The sequence below is a fragment of the Condylostylus longicornis genome, unplaced genomic scaffold (genome assembly GCF_029603195.1).
Source record: "Condylostylus longicornis isolate FDR11 unplaced genomic scaffold, ASM2960319v2 ptg000038l, whole genome shotgun sequence".
Lineage (NCBI taxonomy): Eukaryota > Metazoa > Arthropoda > Insecta > Diptera > Dolichopodidae > Condylostylus > Condylostylus longicornis.
The window spans coordinates 1083164-1099999 of NW_026578007.1; the positions used below are offsets into that span (position 1 = coordinate 1083164).

The window sequence follows — 16836 nt, forward strand, 5'->3', positions numbered from 1 at the left end:
AAATGGCCGTTCAAATTTACCGTTATCTAAAGTCCTTTTTTTCCAAATTTTTGATGTCATTTTTCTTCTAGACCCCAGCCTGTAGAAGCTTGAAAGTTTCGAAGCTTTTAGACATTAACAAATAGTTTATTTCGTTAGAAGAAAATTTTTTTCCATCTCCACCCCCTCTCAAGTTATCACCTCTTGAAATTTGTAAAATTTGAATTTTTGACACCTTATATTTCCGAAACCGCAAGCTTTTCCAAATTTTTATAAACGCAAAAAGCTAACGGTAAATTCCATGAAATTAAAAAATATAATTATTTCTCTTAACTCACACAATTAACCCTTAAAATCGAGCATTATGTTAAGCCCTTTTTATATTAATTTTTGCTTTATTTCAAACACTGCATATATGCGTCATCCTAAATATATGCAATTCTGGAAATAGTTTTGTATATGAATGAAAATAATTTTAATAGAGTGATAGGTATACATAGACTGTATTTAAAAGCAAAATTTTCACTTGTTGAAGGGAAAAGTGCTACAATACAAACCATTGGTTTGACCCAACTTTATTATAACAACAAAGAGTGCATATACTTGGCACAAGAGTGTATTGTTCATATGTATAAAATGTGTTTTTCGTAATAGATATCGAAAGTTATAAGATTTATATTTATTTCAAATATGTATATATGTATATACGTATGCATATTTATGATTATATCTTTATTAATATTAAATTTCTATTATTAGATTCAAATGATATAGAAATAATAGTATTGAATAACCATAGCTAACATACATACTCGTATACATATATTTTCTTACATATCATTTTAATATGTTATTGTGTTGTGTACAGTTAACAGCGATTTATGTAAAGATACATATGCATTTTATATAAAGCAGCAACAATGGAGACAGACTATTTCAATTCTCTAAACTTCCTTAAAATGAAAAATTTTGAAAGACTTGTAAATGGTATAAAATTTGAAATTGAATGAAAAAGCAAAAAAAGAAAGGGGAAAATTCAAAATAATAATATAAATAGAAAAAAAATATTTGTCAATTTTTTTTCGTATAATCTAATTATGTTTTTTTCGTTTTTTTTTTTTTATTTCCCAGGTGTTATACTGTCAAATAGTATCTCATGCCAGAGTGGTTGGTGCTTGTATTAAAGCAGCCACCGAAAAATCATTGAAAGAAACAACAGCAACAACAGCAACAGATACATCAAAAACTGTTGTAACAAAAATAGAAAAAAATATTCCTGGAACAGAAAATTTATCGCCAGATAATTCATTTAATTCATTTTCATCAGCTGAAGAAAAAATTGATATTAAAGATACTAATGATTCAGTTAATAATGATATAATTGAAACAAATGACATAAATTCTCCAACAACAATAAAAGATAATTCATCTTCACAATCAAAAACAACATTATTATTAACAAATACAGCAACAGCAACAGCAGGAGCAAACAATTATAAAAAAATTGATAATATAAAAAGTCTTGAAAGACGCTATCATTTATTATATTTGAAAGCTATTGAAGTTCAATGTTTATTTGAAGGATTATTAAAAAAGAAAACTTCTGAGGTAAGTGTCTTATACATATACATAATATTATGTAGTAGTTAATTTTCAATGTCAAGGTGTTTGTTTTACACCAATGCCTCGCTTTGCGACCATAATTGGTTCCCAAAAAATTCGTCGCAATTAAAATATCGCAATTCGACAAATTTTTTTTTACGGAATTGCACTGAAATATTAAAGATTAAATCCAGTTCTAAATCAAAGCATTTTTAAGTTTTTTATAAATTTATTTTTTAACACATAAAATTAAAAGATAAAAATAAATTCATTAAAATTAAAAAACGTAAAAATCAAAAAAAATTAAAAAAAAATACTGTTAGAATCTAGAACTTTTAATATTTAGTGTTTCAATCAAAATCTAGCGTTATAAGGGATTCTTAATCGGATGATGTTGTTGGATGCGTATACGTGGATGCTAATGGCTATATGTATTTTATATGGGATTTACCTTTTTATAATTGCTTTTAAAGTGTCTACAATGTCGTAAAGTGAAACGTCGCAAAGCGAGGCGTTAGTGTATTTCAATTATTATTTCAAAATTAATCAAATATAGAGAATCAACAATATATTTCTAGTCTTTTTGTATATTTTTTGTGATTCAAAAGATAGATATGCTTTAACAGTAAAGACATAAATTTATATTTATTAAGTAATGTATTTTGGTTGACTTTACAGTCAAAACAAAATGATAAAAAAATTTTATCATTAAGCGAAAAGTTCTTTATTAGGTTTGCTTTTGTGCTACATACAATATGCAATAAATACATATATGAAACTGTAGTAAAATTCTCCACGTTTCATTCCTACAACATTAATTTTAAATGTATGAGCAAAAGTTTAAAAGTTGCAATGTTTGCATTTATGATTATTAATGAATTAAGATCTTAAATATTGCAAGGTAGATGGCAGAATATAGTGAATCAATTTGTAAAAATTAATTACAACCGAATTAAATATTTTAACCTTCAATAAAGCCCTTTTATTATTATAATGTTTTATTCATGATTGCAAATTTTTTTCTGTTTTACATAATAGACTGTTTAAAATCAACGTAAAAACTTTTGTTATTGTAATGTTACCAGAGATGTATGGTTTTTATTTATAATATTAAGCATTCACGTTTGTATTATGCATTTTAATTTATTGTTATACGATGCATATAAATGATGCATACATATTTTAAATTAATAAACAAAAATTCAAAACAGTTTTTTTGTTTTTATAATCGCATACAATAAGAAACATAGTTCAAATCTTGTTTGCTTCATGCGATTAACAAGGTAAAGTTGGGTCAAACCGATGGTTTGTAAAGCAGCACTTTTCCTTTGAACAATTGATAATACTATTTTTGAAAACAATCTACTACGTCATAATGGTAAACTCCAGGGGTTAATTGCATTAGTTAAGATTAACAATTAATTTTCTTTTTGATAGCGTGGTATTTACATTTAACTTTAGTTTTTGGCAAAAATTTAAAAAAGCTTATGCAGTGTCGGTAATATAAGACACCGAAAATTCAAATTTACAAATTTCGAGATTCGACAACAACTTAGAGGATGAAGATGGAAAAAAATTTTCTGATAAACATCTATAACGTACTTTCTAGAAGAAAGGGGATATCAAAAATTTGAAAAAAAGGGCAAAAAATGTGTTTTAGATAATGGTTAATTTTAACATCCTTTTTGTCTCTTTCGCACTTTTCCAAAAAATATTTTGAAAAAAGTGCTTATTAGTTTCACTCTGTGCATATCTCCGTCTGTCCGAATTTGAAAAAATTGTTTTGGTTTCGTTAGTCAAAAAAAAAAAATTGTTTAAAAATAGTGCATTAAGTACTCTGAAGCTATAACTTTTAGAGGGTAGCAGACATAAAAATTTTGTTCCACAAAAATTAGTTTTTACAAAAGATTTATTTATGTATAAAATTTCAGCTCACGGGTAGCCGAACGGGAGTGTTCACTAAAAAACACACGGGTAGGCGAACGGACGGATAAACGGAAATTAAAAAGTAATTTCGTGTTAAATTTTTTTTTGAAAAAATGCTAAAAATAAGAGATTATAAAAAAATATTCCATAAATTTTGTAAACAATAGAAATGAATGTGCTGAAATTGATTTTTTATATTGTAATAATAAGTAGGGTGTTCAATATTATACCTGTAGTATTTTAGATCACGCTGTGTTTGTTTTGAATGCAAATTACATTAATGAAATTAAATTTAAATAAAAATAAAAGCTAATTTATTTTCAAATAAAAGTTATAATTTTGAATTGATATTATGATATTAGAGAAAAAAATTGGGTGTAAAAGTCAGTCTGTAAAATCAAGTAGTGATAATAAATTCATTTAGGAAGTGATAAGTTTTACCGTTTTTCTTTTAATTTTAAACAAATAAAATATTAATTTTTATTATTGTATGTTAAATATTTACATTATATAAAGGGAAATTCGAATATATTATGTCTTACATATTTCATATGTTTTTTATTGAGGAAAATTTGCATTAATGAAGTTTTTATTACATCAAATTAATTTAACGAAATAAATACATATACATATTTATAATAAAATGGAAATGATTTGCATACGTAAAACCAATATTCGATTAATTGGAATTAACAATTTAAATGGTATTCTGGCTTCCACATGATCTAAATCGTATAATAAGATCGTATATGATCTCTATGCAGAAAATATAAAATGAGTTAAATGTGCTACCAAATTGTAACACTGAATTCTGAAAATTTATAAAAAGCGTATAATTTTGCTTTCGAGATGCTGTCTGTTTTTTCCTGCATATACAAAACGGTTGTTAAACAATATAGAATAGAGTACTACGTCAAATTTTATGTATAAAATATATGAAACTCGATACTTCGCCTAACTTAACTTAGAGAACGGACGTTTACGAATTTAATATGTAAAAAAATTTGATATTCTTTTTTTTGAAATCGCAATTCAATTCATGACAACTGAAATGCAGTTGTCATTGCCGTTACAGTTGCATATTCAATATAAAACTGAAATTGTTAATACGGTAAATTATTTATTAATTCATTTCTCTTCTTTAATTAGTTCTTTCATTTGCAACTCCAATGAATAAAATATTAATTTTAATTTAATTTGTATTATATAAAATTCTTATGTATATATATTTAAGAATTTAAGAGATATAAAAATAAATAGCTTCTTAAATATCTGGAAGAATTTAAAAAGTTAAAATCAATAATCCATAATTTATGACAATGAAATGGTTAACTTCATTGAATATTGAATGTGAGTTAATTTTCCTATTGAAAGTAATTAGAAATCAATAACGAGAAACGAACGAATACCAATATTGAAAAATGTTTTATGGAAAACATTTATTTTAAAACAAATCTTTAAACAATATGTCAAGTAAAAATTTAAAATTTTTCAAAAATTTTTGCAAAATTGAAAAATTTTCTTTGAATCTCTCGCATGTCTATATTGTCTATATTGGAACTATATATACTTCAATTCAAAACTAAAATTAAATTAAAATTTCAAGTATCTCAAATAGTATTATAGATCTTGATAAAACAAAAATATTTTAATTACTTCATAATCACAAAATATAAATGTAGAAAACTAGCAATTTTAAAACTTTCGCTTAAAAATATTTTAAGTAAAAAAAAAAAGAAAATAAAAAAATTCAAAAGATTTCATTTTATATTAAAAAAAAATTTAAATTATCTTAAACTTTTATGTATACATAAGCATCTAATGAACATCCGTTCCAAACCTAATCATTAAATGAAAAAATAATATAATTTTTCAGTATAAATTAAACCTAAAAGTATAAAAATAAATAAAAAAAAAAGCAAAAATCTCTTAAAAATCCTTAAACTTATAGCTAGATAATTTAATTTCTTATTGTTAGCATTCATTAAGTTGATGAGCAGATGAAAGTGATTTTTATTTAACTATATTTTTTTTTAATGTATTATAAATTATACATAACAAATAGTTAAAATCACTCTTTTTGACTTAAGTTTTCAATTTTCATTTCAATCAATGTTAGTTGTTTGAGAAATATATGTATATATGTGTATATACATAATATATGTACTTTAAGTACATACACACATATTATTTGCCTTTGTCTTCTTTGTTAACATTTTTAACTTTCAAGTAATTTAAACGATTTGTTAATAAACTTTTGAAAAAAATTTTTAATTTTTTTTTTTTCAACCAATTTTTATTTTTAGGAAATAAAATAATATGGCATAGAAAAATCACCAATTATTTTCAAAGAAATAAATTTGATTTCTTGTTCTTTAACGAATACTGTTATTTTTTTGTTTTTTGCAAATGAAAATCAATGATTTATAAAGTAGCAAATTTCCCGTAAAAAATTTGACTAATCATTAACTAGTTATTTTGAAAGGAGAGGATCTTTTACTGAAACTCTCCTTGTTGCAGATTGTAGAGTAGATTATTGAAGAGAATTATGAGCAAAGGAACATCTTACTCACGACTACTGCATTTAGTGACGGCTTATCGTTTTACCCCAATGCAGGTGGTATACCTACACTATCCTAGATCCAAGTATTAGGGTGAAAATTTAAAAGTTAGCACATTTGCGTCACAAAAAAGTAAGCTTAAATAAATACTTTTTTAGAAAAAAAATCAAATTTTAATTAATAAAATAAAAATTATAAAATCTTTAATTTTAAATAAAAAAAATTTTTAGATTGCAAAAGTAAGTATTTTTGGAAAATTTTGGAAAATTGTCGGAGCGCGTTTTCTGTTTTCATATAAATGAAACTTGTCACAGACCACATTTTTAATTTTCAATTTAAATTTTCATGAACTTCCCCCACAGAAGGATATATTTTAAATTACATTGCAAAATTATTTCATTATTTTTAAATAAAAATCAAAAATTAGTTTTTAAGTTTTAATTTATTTTAATGTAATTTTAACAGAAAAAAAGTGTGTCACAAGGATGGTTCAACTGCGTTACTTCAACTATGTTACATCATAAAATTTTTTAAAATTAATCATTTTTTTAAATATTTTGGCATCATTATTTGTTTTAAAGAATACGCAATAAGTCTGTTCGGGCTTGTGGTGAATGTTGTTCCAAACACATCGCTGGAGATAGTTTGAATTTTTTTTGCCGTGAATGTAAAACGCTTTTTTCAACTGTGTTACGTGGTTTTTGTTTAAATATTTTTTTTAAAAATTCAAAAAAGTGGCATATTATTAAGCAAACCAAGTAAACTAACCAACTGTATACTTTAAAATGCAAAAATATGTTGTAGTTTTATGTTAATATACTTTTTATTTTAAAATATTCTACTGCGTTACTGTTCAACTGTGTTACTAAATTTAAGTAACACTACTGAAGACATGGTAAGAAAGTTGATTTTTAAGGCAGTTTACTCTAAGTTGGTGAATAAATTCTTAATAATTTTACATACAAATAGGCGATAACATATTTTATTGATTATTATACAAAATGCCACTATCTATTTATATTTTAAATATGTATATTGTTAAAAATGCAAATGAAAAACTTAACCGAATATATACAACTTCATCGAGAGGAAAAAAGTTAATATCTTAGCATATTAAACAACAGCATGAAATTTACTGTTTTTGTTTTAATTTTTTTTGTTAATATACTGAAGACTGAATCAAATTTTTCAACAGTGTTACTATATTTTCCACTGCGTTACTGTTTTGTCACAAAAAAAATCAAAAAAAAATATTGTTTTAAACTTTTTTCTTCAAATTTAAGCTCTTAATTTTTTTGTTATGGACATTTTTAGAATAAAAAATTAATTTCTAAAGCAGTTATATAAAAATTCCTGCAAGAAAAAAACTATTAAATAGTTTTATTTTAAAAATAAAAACTTTAAATTTAAAATTAGTAACACAGTTGAAATAACTTATTATTTATTTTTTTATAAAAATGATTTTTCAATATTACAGAATAAATTTATTTATAACTTTAATTACAAATGAGAGTAAAATATGAAAATAATAATTTCCATTGAAGAGATCGAAAAATTTAAGATATTTTTATCGGTAACGTAGTTGAACTAAATTCAAACCTGAGCTTACTTTTTTGGTTATAATTTCTAAAATATTTACAAAACCTCCGGACCACTTGAGGAGATTGTACATTATATATTAGGCAACTATAAAAAAATTATTTTAATAAAAAATTCTAAAAAAATAATTTGGAAAAAAAAAAATTCATTTGTGCAAACTTTTAAATTTTGACCCATTAACTATTTATTATGTTTCCTTTATTTTAAGGAAAATAAAATATGATAAGAAATATGTATTGTCAAAATTCTCTACCTCGTACTCGTATTGAAATTTTTCTATTTCAAAAAAAAAATTTTCTATTTTTTCTAACAAATATTTAGAGAATTTGAGTTATAGAAATTTCACTTTATTTACATAAAAATCGAACCAAATGGATAATTACTTGAATATTAAAACATGGAGTTATATTTAGAGAATAATATTACTGAAAATAGCAAATAATTTGATACTGGGATAGGAAATAATTTTGTTCTAAAAGCATAACGAATCTCTGAAAACTTTTGATATTTGTATAACAAAACTTAAGTCTAAACGTTGTTTAGACTTAATATTTGGTTATGAATTTTTAAATAAATCATGTTTGTGGTTTCGAATTTCGGCCTTACTGCTTTTTGTGAAATTTGTAAAAAATTGACGACAAATATATTTCCGTCTTGATAAAAAAATTTTAAATTTGACTAAATAGACAAATTTTTGTCCATTTTGTAGAATTTTTCTTATAATATACAAGAGAAAATAGGTAAACGCAATGAAATGACTACTTTTTTTTCCCAAATTATTAATATTAAAAATAGTTTGTTTTTTAATCTATTAGTAAAATATTCTTCTAAAGTAAATATTTTTAAAATAAAATGTCGGGTTTTGCAATTATTTTAGTCAATATGATTAAAAATCTTTTTATAACCAATCAGTAAAATCAAAGTTAAGGATTTTTACTTTGATTTCTTGAATCCGCCTATGGTGGATATATTCCATAAGTGATTAAAAGTTTCAATAAATTTGGAGCTTAATTGATTAGCGAATTGTTTCAGTAGATTTGTGTATTTAATGTAATTAACAACAATATGTATAAAATAAAACTGAGAAAATAATTTCAATTATTTTTGATGAAAATTTAAACAACAAATTTTTTTAAGCATACAATAATAAATTTCAGTTCTAGATAAATTTTAAATTGAATGTTGTTTTTGTTACTGTGTTATTTTAATTTTCTAATGGTATGCACGTACATGGAAATTCATTAAGATCAATTAATTTATGATTAGTTTTCAAATTCTTGGCTTAATTAACACTGAATGGCAATTCAATTTAAAACCTGTTTGTTGACAGTATTTATAACTTAATAACTTTTTTATATGTGATAATTTATGTTTTTTATTTAAAATATTTTCATTGGATTTTGGCATAGAGAAATAAGTAATTACTTATTTTTCTATGATTTTGGGTATAATGTAACTGCCATTAAAAGAAAAATTAATAGCATGAATCATTTTTGGTTTTAAGATTTTTTCATAAGTTATAAAACTTTTGGTAACTTTTGTTATGGTCACAACTCACAATGCTGTAATTTTTGGTTTAATCTTATTGTATAATTTTATAATATTGCTTATTATTTCAATATTATAGTAAGATCATCTAATCAAGTAAATACTAAAATAAAAAAAAAGTCAGGAAAACAGTAATACCTACAACTAATTTTTAATTAAATTTTAATTAAATTACGAGAACTATGTCATGTTGTATACTTGACCATCAGTGCAGTGGTGATGGCACAGATCGTTTAAATATGATATCATGTACTAGCCATATGATCCTCCTAGGAGTGAAGAAGGAAAAGGAATGTCATGCTGGAATGTCATGCAAGCATTTAATATCGCAATGTACAAATTTTTTTTTCTTAAGAATTAATTATTTCAAAAATCACTTTTTTTACTTATAGAATTTCGCCAAAATAAATAACATGACTTGATTTCTTTATTTGTGTATTTCACAATTACATTTTAATTTTAAACTTCCGAAACTAATATAAAATTAAAAATTCATTTATGTTCATTAACCCAAAATGAAGTCAGATAAAAACATAACGTCAATAATCTTAAAATATAGAATATTAGAGCGTAATTCAGTAATATAGAAAAACTAGTTATGTATATAGATTTCATTCTTTTTAAGATTACAAATCTCCGAAAAATTAAATTTTCAAGTACTTTAACCTTCAGAAATCTGTTTGTTCCATTCATATATTATTCTGTATTTATAATAAAGTAATAAAGGTTTACTTTGATAGAAGTATTTAAGATAAAAATCTTTTCATACATAATTAAAATCTGAATAATGCCAAAGAACGTTTAAAATATTTTCAATATTTGATTATAATCGTATACGAAATAAAAAAGATTTATTATTTTTATGAAAAAAAAAAGAAAAACCTTCAAAATAATTTTGGTGTGTCTAATTAAAGAGCCGTCGTGCTATTTTATGTACACCACATTGATTTTGATATTCGGTAATAAATAAAAAAGAATAACTAGACTTGTTGAATGAGGTAAGTATTGTACAAAGTTGTATTTTAAATTATTTTGAATAGGGTTAGATCTGAAATTTTAAACACTATTTCCTGTATATTATCAACAAAAAAAAAGACTTCTCACTCAACAGATATTTTTTTTTTCTTTTTACATTTGCATTACTATTGAAAGTACATAAAAGATACAATAATTAAAAACAAAATTAAAATGGTAGTACCTCTAAAGAATTATTCAAATTGTTTTTATGGTAGATGATATTACTAGAAATTCTTTATAAATGTTTGCTATTGATGCTAAAATTATATGATCATAGCGTTTAAATAAAGTTGTTTTTAATAATTAAAATTAATTTTTTTTATTTTCGCCAACGCTAAAATTTAAAGGGTTTTTAACTTTATTTTTTTAACAAGATACTTATACGTTACTTTTACAATGTCAATGTCAATTCTTTTTAAATAAAAAATAATTTTTTTTTAATCTATGACATTCAAGAACTGTTTTATTAATATATTCAATTTTTTTTTTAAAGATGTAAAATGCAATATTGAGTATGGTCTAATATTGATTTGTTATTTTCATTTTATAATACTAATTAGTTTTTAGTAATTTTCCAAAAAATTTAGAAAAAAAGTGCTTATTAGTTCACCCCGTCCGTCCGGGGAAAGCTAAAATTTCCTGTATATTTAGATTTTTACTAGACGCATATTTCCAAGATTTTATCTTATCTTCTCCCTCTTTAAAAGTTATAGCCCTATTTATTGTAACAAAGTCACAAGCTCGTTAACTGCAATTTTAGCACCTGTAAGATTCTATGCAATTCTCCATTTAATATTTAGAATTCTATGCAATTAACCATTGAATTAGACTATTATGTTAACCACTCTTTTTATTTTTTTTCATAATTTCATCTAAATTTAAATGCAACAATTTGAAATATCTTGGTACTCGTATATGAGTGAAAGTACGAAATGAAATAGATTGTTTTGAACAGCTGCATTTAAACTTGTTGAAGGGAATAGTACATATCATAGTTTTTGAAATCGATGACATTTTCGAAGGAATCATTTAATGCCGCCTATTACATACCTCACATAATTAAATAATAAATTATTTTTCTGCTATTCTATTGAATTGCTCCAAGAATTATGGATAAAATTTTGTTTAAACTTTTTTGAATTCCAAATTTTATTCGTCCGAATTCTTTTTTGCATTATTGTTTTTATCTAAAATTCTTTAAATCACACTACAATTGTGCCAAATTGCGGGTTGTAATATACTTTGAAACATCAAATAGGCATTAAAAAACAAACATTATTTTATGCTATAACATATAAGAGTTATTGGATACAGTACAAAACGAAAGGAAAATAAAATTTTAATATAATATAGAAAAATTATAAATAAAAGTGATATTTTTAATTTTGTCTTATGTAAATATAAATGAGAAAAAAAGTCGTCGTTTAGACACCTGAAATAAATTTAAACTTATAAAAAAATCGGATAAAACTATATCAAAAAAAAAAAACAAATTATTTTTTTTTCTTAATTTCGGTAAATTTGGGCAATTAATGAAATCATTTTTGACCTTACTTTTATAGTTACAACTTTGCCCATTATTTTTCATTTTATAATGCCCATATATAATTCATAACATGTCATACTCATAATAGTGTTGCTATAAAGTTTTTTCTTCGCTGTATGCTAGTTTAGCAATTTAATCAACTCATGTTTTTGTGACTAGTGAAATCTGGTAAATGCTAAAATATGTAATAAACTTTTTAATTCAATTACTAATTCACAGTGTATACATATATATACGTATTCATTTACTATATAACCTACAACTATACTTATATTATTAGCAAATTTAATTCTATTGTGAACTATGCGAGAAAAATAAAATTTTTGTTAATGTCTGTTGTGTCAGCTTATGGGTTGCAATAAATGAATGTCAAATTATACAAATTTTTTTTTGTAGTGCAGAAAAACAAAAAAAAAACACAACTGAAAATAACACTATTAATTTTGCAACAATAAAAAGAAAAATATACTTTTGCGACCTTTTATGTTAAACGTTTCTCATCTTTCGTTTTAATTCAGTAGTGTTGCAACATATGAAAACTATTATACAATGTTTTTTTTATTAAGTTGGGATTTCATTTCGGATTGCCGTATTTTTTTATATTTCTTTTTTTTTTGTTATCTTCATTAGATATGTAATAATGGACAAAAAACTATATAAAATATTAACAAATTTGAATAATGCGTTTACATATTCGTCGTATCTCTTAAATTTGTAATCTTTCAATGCACTATGTTAGATCGAACGACCACACATAAAATATGTAAAGAAAAAAGAAATTAACTTTTTAATCCACATTCGTCACAGGTATTTTCGTGTAAGTGACACGAGCCAGGATTAATTTAACATAAGAAAAGAAAAATTGTTGAAAATTAATACTGTATTGCAATAAAAATTATGATTATGAAGAAAAAATTTATTATAAAAAACATTTAAAATAAAAAAAAAACGCGCGGTTTGTCATTAAACTTTTTTAAATGATTTTAGGCTAATAAAATTTGCATAATACGCACATAATATGTACACAAATACCTCGTACGTTCAATGTACGCATGCATACATAAATCGAAATTAACAAAATACCGGATTTTATTGTGTTTGATTCAGTGGTCTGCAATGTAATTTGTACAACTAAACTCCGAGCAACAGTAAGTAAAGAAGTTTTAATTGAATTAATTTTGATGGATTTCAAATTTGACAGAACAATATTTACAAATAATATACAGATTTGCATGATACAGTGCTAGCCAAAATGAACATGTCAAGAACCCGTCCAAATTTATCAAAGACGTAAGTTTTGACAAAATGCTGTATTTTATTTTGTGATACTGACTAAAATAGACGCTTCCCACTTAACTCAGTGGATTGGATGCGTGAACAATATTCTTATGTGAATATAGTACGAAGAGTCCAATTTCTATAATATTATTTATGATGTGCATGTGTAACATTGTGTATTTGCACGATTTAATCCATATAAATATTAAAAACAAAGAAAAACTTCATATAAGAGAATACTGTTTGTCAAAACATTCTCTCCAATTACTGCCTCAATTTTTCGCAAATTGTATTGTAAATTGATGTTGCACTGATGAATATGTGCAATGATATTTTAACATTTAACAATCTTTTACAAATGATTTGTCTTTAAATTTTAATTAAATCCTGGCAATTCGAATCAAACTTTGAAATTAGTACATTCAAACTATTTTTCAAATTGTACTAACAATAAAATTATACTTTTTTCTTGCTTGACTTCTACACAAAATTGCAAGTGAAATTTAGCCCATAAATATCGTTTAAACCAGTATTACAAGGGACTAGATTTATCTAATATGTGACAACACTTTTGTCGGAATATAACTTTTATATATTTTTTAATATAATTTTTAACAGCGTTATAAACGTTTTAAGCAATTGTTTTGTTCAAATTTTTCCTGACAATAATTGCCGTCTTTCAATTTATTAGAAAAAGGTATACGAAAGTAATGATGGTATACGTATATGTATGAGGCTAAAGATGACTTACGATTTTGTTGATTTTTTATTCATTCATACATATAATCTGTATGTACGCATTCAAATGGAGATAAAAAAAGAAAAAAAAAAACTAGTTCAATATTTTTTCTTTCATCGCCACGCAATTACCCTAAGCCTCTTTCACAACCACAAAAAAAGTTAAAAATAAAAAAAAGAAAAAAGGTGAGGTTTTAAAATGTTATTTGCTATAAACAGAAGATAATCCTGTGATTAAAAGAAGTTTTAGCGTATAAAAAGACTATTTTATTTCTTAAGCTTAACTAAACTATTGTTATCAGATTAAATGAAATTTAGTTGCATTTGTATGCAAATTTGTTTTAGAATGTTGACAAAATGTAAGATTACTAACGATGCGTTTTTATATGATTTACGTTATCATTAAGAAAACAAATTTATTCCAAAATAAACCCCTTCTAAAATATTAATGAAAGCAGTTTATTTATAATCAAATAATTATTGAAACATTGACATTATTGTAATTGAATTTTGAATGATATAATGTTAACAAAAACTTAAGGGAATAGTTATTTTAGAGATTTTTATTAAAAAAATTAAATTACTTTACAAAGTTTCCGCTGAATGTTTAAAGGATTCGCATATTTTTATATTTAATTTCAGGTAATTTACATAACTATAAACATATGTATGTATCTGATTTATGCTTACATTAGATCTCTTGTTTTCTTAAAATTGCATCATTATTTTATCTAAAATACTTTATGTACAATATGACCCAGATAACAGTGAAAGTTTAGTAAACTTTTATTATAGAAAATATTTTACATTGAACTAGTTTTATGACCTAAAATACCCAAAAACTAATAGAATATGTTGTAAAACTCTTTCAAAGCCTTGATTTACATACCTTTTTCTTATGAAAATCTAATGTTAAATTTTTTAAATGTTGTTTTGTGTTTTTTCTTAAATTTACTTCAGAAGAAAATTTTATTTTTTTTTTATTTATTATTGTTAGCACATGATTTTGCTTTTCAAATTAACAAAAAGAAAATATTTAAATATTATTTATTTGGAACATTTTAAATTTTCAATTCGTTTATTTATTGTTAATCTTGATTTTCAAGATTTTTACCTACACGCAATTGAAAAACGTACAATTTCTACTCCAAAAAATTTTTGGAACCAATTTATTTTTCAAGCAATAAAAAGGAGGAATCACATACATATGTACATTCAAATTGTTAATTTTGTAAATTCAAAAAATTTTTCAACAAAATATTTTAAAATTTTTAGAAAAATTTAAAACCGAGCAAAAAAATACGAGTATATCGTTTAGTATGAAAATTCAAAAAATATATTCGAATTTCTTAATTACCGCACTAGTTAAAATGCTTCATTCACTTCTTACAGGCAGAACTGCAAAATTTTTAAAGTCTCGCGAATAATATTGAATTTGCAAAACTTTGAAGTTCTATTGCTAAGAACTGAAATTTACAGTTATTTTTTAAGAGTGCTTGGTAATTTTACTTACAGTTCTTTATTTCATATGTATGTATGTAAATATTACATACATATAAGTATAATATTTGCTGTACTGATTTAAATTTCATTTAAACGAGAAAGTAACTTTAATGAATAAAAGGCAAAAAGTTAAAAAAAATAAAACAGGAGTTAGAAAAATCATTAACATTTTTAACAACAAAATATTTTATTCTACATTTATAAAAACTTAAAATGAATTAATCCGTTTTATAAATTAATTGATATATAATAAATTTTAAAGCTATTGTGAAAACTCCCTATAAATTATGCACACTTTTTTGCGATCCTTAGGATCAAAATTAGGAATGATTAGGATCGAAAAAATGAGTAATAACGATTATACTTTTGATTATCAACAACATTCTTGCCAGTCCTGTTGTTGAAGTAGACTCAAAAACAATGTGAGGCCGCACTCAAAAGATTCTTTTTGGAGAGTCAAATACCTCTGGAAAATAGATTGGGAATTTGCTTCGCTCAATTGCTAAATATTTCTAAATCTAAATCATTATTTATCAACAGTTCAACAATGTGTTCGATTACATGCTGGCCACATTACATTTCTTTTCTTTCATGTTCCAAAAAGATCTAGGAATCAACATGTTTTTATTATTGCTTTGATGGCCATATTTACCTTATACATTAATATAGTCAGTTTGATAAATCACTATCGCTAATCATTATTTTTATTGTACATGAAGTTACTTTTGTAATTCTGTCTTGAATGTAACAAGGCCGTTTAAAATTTTAGGAAAACCTAAAAAAAATTTCTTGTAAAAATAGAAAAACGTTTTATTTTTTACCGACCGTATTGTGTATACAATAGGTAGGTGATGTGATGGCAACAAATTTTGCATATCGAGTTTTCGGTGGGAATGCACTTCTCCATAGTAGGGAAGTGTAAATAAACTATTTTTAGCAACCTGTCGGTCTGTCGGTCTGTGTGTGCACGCGTGTATCTCAAGTTCTGCTGAACCGATTTTGATGAAATTTTATATGTAAGTTTATTTCCACCATGGCACGGATTGATCAACTTTTGGGCAACAGCAACTGGACGTTTACTACGGGCCAAATATACATTTATAAAGAGAAATAATCGACCGATTTCATTGAAATTTAATCTTTAAATTCTTCGTATTGAAACAATGAGCATATAAATTTTTTGGAAAGATCAGGGCTCGAAAACTGATCTGCGGGCCAATTTTACATTTATCACCATATCTACAGAACGAATTGATGGAATTTCTTGAAATTTGATATTTGGGTTCTAGTTGTTACCGAAACTAACTGGCGAGCATTTTAGGGAATTCAGGTAGCACAAAGCGAAACTCTGCTAATAGCCAAATTTACATTTTCTAGGTTTTCTAATTATATCGTTACTAATGTCCTAAAAATTGGAAAGAAGTATTTAACAGACATTTTTATAATATTCTGTAACACTTTCACTTAACTAGACAATACACATTGCGGTCGGTTATGTGCTGATCACATCAGATTTTTTTATTTTTATGTGCAAGATAT

The 16836-nt window shown here is 24.2% G+C and overlaps 1 protein-coding gene across 3 annotated transcripts in view; it reads left to right on the top strand.

The window, feature by feature from the left end:
- The first annotated feature begins 1114 nt into the window (after window positions 1-1114).
- Window positions 1115-16836, top strand: part of LOC129609127 (klarsicht protein) — a 126308-nt gene continuing 110586 nt past the window's right edge. For all 3 annotated transcript variants that reach the window (XM_055521012.1, XM_055521013.1, XM_055521014.1), the window contains exon 1: window positions 1115-1587. The gene's annotated coding sequence lies outside the window, so the exon portion shown is untranslated. The remainder of the gene's footprint in view (window positions 1588-16836) is intronic.